The sequence below is a fragment of the Etheostoma cragini genome, chromosome 16, assembly GCF_013103735.1.
Source record: "Etheostoma cragini isolate CJK2018 chromosome 16, CSU_Ecrag_1.0, whole genome shotgun sequence".
In the NCBI taxonomy this organism is placed as follows: Eukaryota; Metazoa; Chordata; class Actinopteri; order Perciformes; family Percidae; genus Etheostoma; species Etheostoma cragini.
Window position 1 is genome coordinate 9641166 of NC_048422.1, and position 9010 is coordinate 9650175.

The following is a 9010-nucleotide window of genomic DNA, read 5'->3' on the forward strand; positions in this document are numbered from 1 at the left end:
GTTTTTTATCAAGTTTTTTTTTCCGATTCAAGTTAAAAGCAAAGCCTGTCGTGAGGTAGTGAAGGCCGAAAGTTTCTAAAAATGACTGTGTCAGACAGGAGGAGCTTTGGGGAAACATGGGTTGCTCTGCCGGTGATGCACTGTGCGCTCCATCAACAGGAATGCGACAATTTGAAATGGCAAAACTGACTTTTTGATCCGTTTCTGAACATTGCTCAGCTCTCCTAAACAAAGTGAAATGTCAGTTCCATGAATTCATAGCTGAGATATAAAGTTTTCAGTGTTTTGGAGGAAACTCTACTGGAAACATTTCATTAACACCACATACTAGTAAGCATTTCAGATAGATAGGTTCCCCAATATTTAAGCATGATAATACTTTGTATAATATAGTCTTGAATAATTTTCACATTCATATGTGAGAGGACAATATTTGTCTTCTTTGGGCAGTACCTTCTCTCCTTGCTCTGTGGTTTGTAAATTAAATGTATGCATTCTTTGTTTTCATGAGCATTTGGGTGAATATTTATGATTGCTTGGGGTCTGAAATTTCTCAATAGAACAAGATGGATGAGAGCACTCTGAAGAGATTCTACAGGAAGGGGAAGAATAGCAAGATGCCTTCTGAGATTGGATTTCTGACAGCACAGAACCAGCAAATAAAAAGCAGGGATGTGAAAGAGGACAGTGACAAAGACGTCTTACTGGAGAGGACTTACGGGCGAGCATCCTGACAAGGAGGGTCACTTGGGAATCTGAGTGTGGAAATGGGATCAGGAAAGGAGGGAGAGTGAGGGGAAAACAAGGGGACGAGAAGAGATTGCAGAGTGAAGTCATCCAACATACTGTAAGTGTTGAGTGAATAGGAAAAAGGAGACGGCAGGGTCAACAGCATGTGAGGAAACAAATAAACGTATGCTGACTTCTTCTTGTGGGTTTGGAAAAAATCATGGAATGTGTACTGAATGTCAACGCATCTGAAAATGAAGACACCTTCATCAAGACTCTGCCCATGGTGCTGAAACAGTTGACCGGCATACTATTAAGTATTTACATGTGAGGAACATTAAAGGAGTGATTTAACTGATCCAGTAGCTTCAGTTCCTATCTGCGTGTCTTTATGTAACGCTGAAACATTCAAAATGCTTGAATGTCTGAATCTGAGTTCTCTTGTGGTAAAGGGCAGTTTGGCTGAACACTTTTAATATTTTACTACACAGGGGAGTAAAGGACGCAAAATAGATTTCCTTCACACTTTGGTGTAGCTCACATACGCTACTATAACTGGATAAAAGAAGGGCAAATACGTTTTTGGCAGATAACTCTGTAAGAAGGTAAAAGTAGCTCACAGAAGTTATCGAACACACTGATCTATTATAAGCCTCTACTTGTCTGTCTATTTGCTCTTTCTGGCACTTCTAAAGTTGACTGCTTTGTTTGGAAATACCCCACTGGAAAGTCTTGTGAGATATCGCCAAACCTCAAACAACTAAATAAGTGAACAAATTTATTTTCTGCCAACCACCAGACCCGAAATAACGTCACTGAGGTTGTCACAATCAAACACGCTTCGGAGACTAATTCCCTGGCTCTGAAAACCATAACTTGGTTGCATTCTTCTAGCGTTACAATGGATAAATAAAGAGCGAAAAATGTCATTAGAAAATGTTAAAATCATACTCTACTATAGATAACTTCACAGATTGAATACACTGTACTCACATATCATAAACACACACACACACACACACACACACACTCACACACACACTTTAAACAATACACCAGGGTGGGTCCATTGGGTTTTGTAGGAGACAGAAACATCTAAATCAGAGGTTACTTGCAGAGCCGTCTGTGTATAACATGAAATACACTGAAATACATGAATAATGCACTAAAAAAAAGTGTAATAAATTGTTTATCTCTTTCTGATTTCCTCTTACATGAAAGACATACATTAGACATATCATTAAGTGTGCAAACATGTCACAGCAGCCCCAGTTTATGACTTAGTTTGAGCTCTGTTTTTGGCATGTCTACTGCTACTGCTGGGAGTAACCAGTTGAAAAGCCTCTACAACTCCTTGAGTTAGTTGGGGGACTGTGTTGACCAGCTGGCTAAGGCATTCACCTCTATCTTCAACTACTCTCTGCTCCATCCCCAAGTGCCTTAAAATCTTGTGCCGATCCCGAAAAATCAACTGTGAGAAGCCACAATGACCATAGACCAGTGGCCCTGCCTTCAACTGACATGAACTGCTTTGAATGACTGCTGTTAAATCACATTAAAGCCTCCCTCCCCTCTATACTGGACAAGCACCAGTTACTCATAAAATCAAACAGGTCCACCGCGGATGCCATCAGCACAGCCCTGCGTGTTGACCCACCTTGACCATCCTGGCACCTCTACAAGACTGTTATTTATGGACTTTAGCTCTGCATTCAACTGGATCATCCCTGGAAGACTGGTGTCCAAGCTACACGGTTTAGGCATCGGCACTAACATCTGCAGATTAATCCATTACTTATTCACAACAATGATGAGTCTGCCTACAGGGAGATCCAAAAAGATCTCCACCTGGTGCTCCACCAACTACCGGTCTCTCAACACTTCTAAAACCAAAGAGGTGGTGGTAGGCTTCTGCCCCAGTTTGCATCAATGGGGACACTGCAGAGACGGTTAAGAACTTTGAATTTCTGTGGACATACTGTACATCTCACAGGACATCACCTGGGCAACCAACACCACAGCCTTGTGAAGAAAGCACAGCAGTGACTGTACTTTCTCAAGTCTTCTCAACAAAATCAACCCTCTCCAAGAAGCTGCTTTTATCCTTTTACAACTGTTCTGTCCAAGGTATCATCTGGCACGACATTCTGGTGTGTTTTGGTTGCTGCACCACTGCTGAAAAAAAAAGGAGCTAGAATATATTTTCTAATTTAACTAATACGTGTGTGTACGTGCACATGCACATGTGTAAAAGCCAAAGCAATAATAGCAAATGCTCTTGCTTGTTTATTTGTTTGTTTGGTTGCTGGGTGAGCAAAGTAAGGTAAGATAAAATAGATTTTTATTATCCCGAAGGAAATTAGTCTCGGACAAACACACAATATCTACATACATACACACATACACACATACATAAAGTACATAGACTGCTTCAACTGAAACTGCATGGGTCTTTGACCTCCAGATGACAAGAGTAATGAAGACTGTCTGTCTGTAAAGGCAAGTCACTGTGTGATTTGTAAACATTATTTAATTTGCATTCTACACTGTGGAGCCATTGCTGAGGTCATTTGGCAAGTTGCATAACAGCCTTCAGTGCAACATTATCAAAATAGTTGTTAAGGAATTAAACTCATCAATAAAAAATGTTGTCATATTAAATATGTGTTTCCTCTGCCTCAAGGATGCAGACCACTTGGTTGGCCTTGTGGTATTATTTCTGTAACAGTGTGGTGAAATGTCTTATGGGTTATGAGTCAACAGGGAACTACTGTACGCAGTTCTTGCTTCTTTTCTCATTATTTTGAAGATAACAGACAAGCTGTTACTTTATCCCAACTGTGCCTAGAGCTTTATTTTAGCTGCATCTTAAAAATAAATAAGTTTATGCATTCATATTTTATCTTATTAAAGGAGCACTTCCTCTGCACATCTGTCAAGTCCTAAACAAAGCTGCTTAGGTTACTGAGGCAGAGTCCTCAGCTGATGAGGTGAGTGCTGCAGAACAAAGCAAACTTTGATTTTACTGTAAATAATCTCACCTTTCTTTCTCTCTGTCTCTCTCTCTCTGACTCACTAGCTCTCTCTCTCACACACACACACACACACACACACACACACACATACACACACACACACTACTAAAACAGCTGCTAAGACTGCAGTAGTAAATCACCACATCATAAATCGGGTATTTCTACTTGTGGTCCAGCTCACATGCATCACCACTGCAATCAGCAAAAAGTGCATTAAACACATTCACACACATACAGAAACACACAAACATGAACACAGTAGACTACAGTGAGAAAATGTGTGTGATCACATGACACATACAGTGAATAGAGTACAGTCCACACAAATGTATGTTCCTTATTATTGATTAGTGGAGCTGCATGTCATAACCATGTCCAACCTGCCACACACTGTGACGCGCCAAATGACAGTTGCAATCGGTTGCAATCAATCATTAGCTTTAGAGTGCAGATATTCATAAACTTAAGGATAGACTGGGTCACTTGTTTCAATCTGTTTAAAGAGCCACTTTAAAACTCCATTATGCATTATTAAATAATAACAGTAAATCAAAGGGCTTTATGTAATTAGACAGATAACTAATATCACCTTCTCCACCTCTATGCAGCTGTCAGCAGTTTTCAGCTTTTCTTGGTTTTACAGTCAGGATTTACAGTAATGCAGGTTAGAAAAGTCAAACATTATGCATGGTAAACATACTTTTTACAAAAAGGGGAATATTAAAGCAGGCAATTTGTTTGCCAACAGGCTGAGTGAGGCTGTTTGTTTTTTTGAGTCTTCTATGGCTATTCCTACATTTACATTCAGTGCTACTCACCAAAACGCATTGTGTGCATCCTTGGGGTCTAACAAACGATGCATTTCCGTTCTAATAAATTATTTGCAAAGTTGATTTTAAATCCAGGATTGTTTCTTATTCATGTTTACTAGCTTGCGTCTTTCTCATCCCTCTCTTTTGCTGGCATATTGCAACAATGAGTATATTGACCTATCACCAACATCTGTTAATCAGTTGAATAGTGTGAAAACATTGGCAGTAATGTGTAACACGTCCCCCGTATGTGCATTGATACTACTGCACATGCAAGATATAAAAACAAAGGAGACACACTTATAGAAAAACAGCTCCATAGTGCAAACTCTCAAACTCCACACGTAACCCACGGCATATAGTAGTTCCTACAGAACAGAAATGAAATTTAAACAAATCTAAACATGTAATTTAATTTTTTTTCAAAGGGTGCTACGTATGATTTCATAAGCAGGCTAAAAAGGTGTTTAATGGTAATTAGTAAGTCTGCTAGCCATATACAAAGTGGACTCAAGTCGGGCTGTACAAAGAGAGGCAGTAAAAGTTATGCTGTTAAAGAACTTCACAAAATCACAAATGACATTTATGTAAAGAAATGCTCTGGCTATGTGTGTGCCTGTGCTGCATGTGTATATGTGTGTGTGTGTGTGTGTGTGTGTCCCATTGCCATGTTAATTAGTTTACAAAAGCTGCATGCTCAGGGATTGTTTGCTTATTTGTGTGAAAGTCTTCCCTCACATACCATCTCTCTCACGTTGATCACAAGGTTGGTGGTTTGATCCTTGGTTTGAACACTGGAGAGACAGACAAATTAAAAAAGGAAAGGCATGAAAATCAAAAAAAGAGAAATTGAAATAGTGCCGATGAAGGTGAAAAGAGATTACGTAAATAAAAAATGGAAATAGGAAAGGAGGAACTGTGGCTTCTGAACAAGGGCCAGATGTAGAATTAAAATTCCTTGTTTTGGTGTTTAGTATGCTGAACACATCGTGGATCACTCATCACTATCCAACTGCCTTGGCACTGGGGCAGCGTTCTCTCTCGCTCTCTCTCTCTCTCCCGCAGTCTTTGATGCCAGCTGAGCTGGAGAATGGGATGGGTCATGAGGAGGGGGTTGGGGGAACCTCACATTGCAGATGTTAAATGGGATGCAGAGCTGGCGTGCTGTGTGCAAAAAGATTTCACACGTTCAACCCTGTGGGCTCATGTGGAGATTGTTGTGCAAAAGCTTGAAAAAACAATAATTGGTGCATTACTTTGGAGATGAGAAGTGAAACAGGGACTCATCAGTCAAAAGCTTTTGGGCTTTTGAGGTGATTTGGGCTTTCAGCTTAAAACAACTTGACTGCCTAAAGAGACCTGCAACATGATTATTGGAGAGGGACAAGCTGGCACAACACAGAGGTCACCGGGTGCGTGTTTCTTATTTGTATTAATTTAAGTTATTAATTAGAAACATTGACAAATATCCACTTTAGAGCACCATGTTTAGTACAGAGGCAAATCAGATCAGATGTTATTATCTGCATGTCTGCATCAACAGTCAGCAAGGGCTACTGCACTTCAAGGTCCACAGCACTTGATTATAAAAAGCACTAATCCTGTCAGTTCTACAGTATACTAAGAAGCATCTACTTAATACTCAGAGGCACTGAAATTCCATCACGTTTCGCCATAATCAACTTGATATACTGTAGTTGGCCTAAACAATCGGGCTTATTAGTCGATCAATTGATGAGATTCATTCATTCATTTGTACAGTAAACATTTCAATTGAACATACTTGTTATTGAACTCTGCATCTCTGTAGGGGATACTGGGTCATGTATCAAATTACAGTGCAGTACAACAATGTGTTTTGTTTTGAATGCAGATACAATCCCATATGACAGACCTCAGTCCACAGCGCTGGAGTATGGTCTTGCTATGGTTACAGGTAGAGTGGGAGAAAAAAACAACGCTCTGGCTTGTTTGTATTCCTTCAAACCAATCACAACCGTCCAGGGCGGCGCTAAGCCCGATGAAGCAACGGTGCTCTTGCAAAATATATAGCAGAGATATCACACGCCAGATGTCAGGCTTTATCCCAGCCATGTGCATCCGTTGAGTCAGACTACCACGCTGTAATCTTGCCCATCTGATTGGTTAGATACTATATCGTGACTGCAAACACCACTGAAGGCTGTTGTGTCTCTTATGGTCAAAGGTGCTCTGGTGAATGAGCCGAGCTGTCTTCCGAACGTGAGGCAGAAGATATTACTAAAGTTGGATAAAAAATCTACATCATCTACGCTAAAGTTGCAAAAACACCAGATTTTCCCATGAATTTGCATTAACGTGGACTGCCCTAATAAAAATATTGAAAGTAGAGAATCTTTTTCAATAAGTTTAGTTTTCCAGAGGGATTGTTTAAAAGTTCAGTGGAGCTCACTGGTACAATTCGGCATGGAAACAGAAAAGATAAGATAGCAAATGCAACTTGCCTTACAGCTATTATTGTAACCATGTAAATGAAAGCTATTGTTGTGGTAGTCACAGCCCGGCAGAGTACAGGCGATGAAGATGTCCTGTGTGTGTGTGTGTCTGTGTGTGTGTGTCTGCATTCAACAACAAGAAAAAGTGAAAGCAAAAATTTGAGATAAGGAGAGTGAAAGAGACGTATCAAAGGACACAAACACCTGTTTATGTTCAGTCTACCAAAGTTGATTTCCTGACAGCCTTGAATTTCAATTAACACACATGGGAATGCCACTATTGGCAAAACAACCCAATTATTGTTTGGAGCAGATGTTCTTTCTAGAAAACAATACAGAGTCAGAGACGGTTTAGTCATTAGCGATGTGGCCTCTGGAGCAAAAACAATGTATAGTTAACATGAATGTCCCTAAATCCCTGCACACTTTCAGTCAACATTTCACATAACTGTCTCTGTCTCTCACTTTTCTCTCTATGTGGTTGCTGTTGTTGTAGTCTACATGATAAAAAAACAAAACAATGCTAAAATATTAGTATGACAAGTGATGAAATTTAGAAATTTAGTTTTAACTGCTTCACTTTACAACTGAACCTTATATATATGTTTTTTTTTTAAATAACACTACTCAAGTTAGAACTGCAAAGTGCTTTCTAGCAGCGTGGCTTTTTGTCAACCATTTACTTACGTCGAGTTTTTTTTTTTTTTTTCAATGCTTTCCAATCAGTAGTGACTAATGTTTCCATTGCGTCAACATCATTTTCAGTTCTGTAGTGGTTGCTAAGAGCGGTTAACTATGATCAAAGAAATATGTCAATTTAAGAACTGCTATTTATGTAAGTCAACATACAACCTGGGCAGCTGTGTCATTCTCATCCCACACTTGTTGCTTTTTTTGTTCACAATGAAATCTGGTTCTGGCACAGGAAGATGCTAATTCTGATTGGCTCAGTTGATCTCCAAGAAAACATAATTGAAATTCTAAAAAGAATTGTGAAGTGCAGGCAGCTATTCAGAGGTCTGAAACCAGGCGAGCTTTCTAGTAGAAGACTGATTGAAATGACAAGATTACAGTTGTGGAAGTATTACATGGGGGTTATTCAATTATAACAATTATAACATTTCATTTTTGCCAGTTCATATATGTTTTTGTTTTGTGCTATTTTCTTTGTTAATTTTTTTTTATTGTACAAAGTGTTGACATACAACAGCACATATAAATGTATATGCTAAGCCGAACTTGCAAAGTGGGGTCACATGCTAAGAGCGTGTCAGAGGACAAGACATTTATGATTTTTAGTTTCTGAGGGGTGACAGAGAACTGGATGACAGAATAGTTGAGCAAGCTGAATGTCTGAAAAAAAGAGTTTGGTTATTGATCCGCAATGACTTTGATCTCTCTATTTAACCTGCCTTTCCCGTGACATACACACATACAAAACATGCACACAGAGAACATCTCTCACACACACACACTCTTGGTCGCAGGCAGAAAAATACTCTACCGCAGATATTCTGAAGGAGTGATCTGGATCCCATCTCAAGCCACCATAGTTCCCATTGGGCTTTCTAATTGCTTGACACGGGTTGTAACAGGATTTACCTCAACGGGCAACTCCATGTCTGATTGCTTAGAGTGTCCTGGAGTGCACACTGGAACGTGGGAGGTCAGAGGTCTCATCATTGTCGGGAACAAAGAGCGAAGGAAGCAAGAGATGGTTTCTCGTCACACATGGTCACGGAAACTGGAGACAGATGGCTCTCATGGGATCATATTACTCTGAGGGGCGAGCACAAGCATTGTGTGTTATGACACTGCAGGACTGACATCCATCATTGATCAGACAAATGACACTTGTTTGTGTGTGTCTGTGTGACAGGGTGCATTGCGGCCGTCACCGTAGCGATGCGCTACTTGTACCTCCAATGTTTGCACACTGACTTTTCAATACTCTCCCTAT

The 9010-nt window shown here is 39.9% G+C and overlaps 1 long non-coding RNA gene across 1 annotated transcript in view; it reads right to left on the reverse strand.

Moving 5' to 3' along the window:
• Positions 1-8798: 8798 nt before the first annotated feature.
• Positions 8799-9010, reverse strand: part of LOC117959685 — a 25610-nt gene continuing 25398 nt past the window's right edge. Inside the window, exon 4 of the long non-coding RNA XR_004659995.1 lies at positions 8799-8808. This is a non-coding gene — a long non-coding RNA (uncharacterized LOC117959685). The remainder of the gene's footprint in view (positions 8809-9010) is intronic.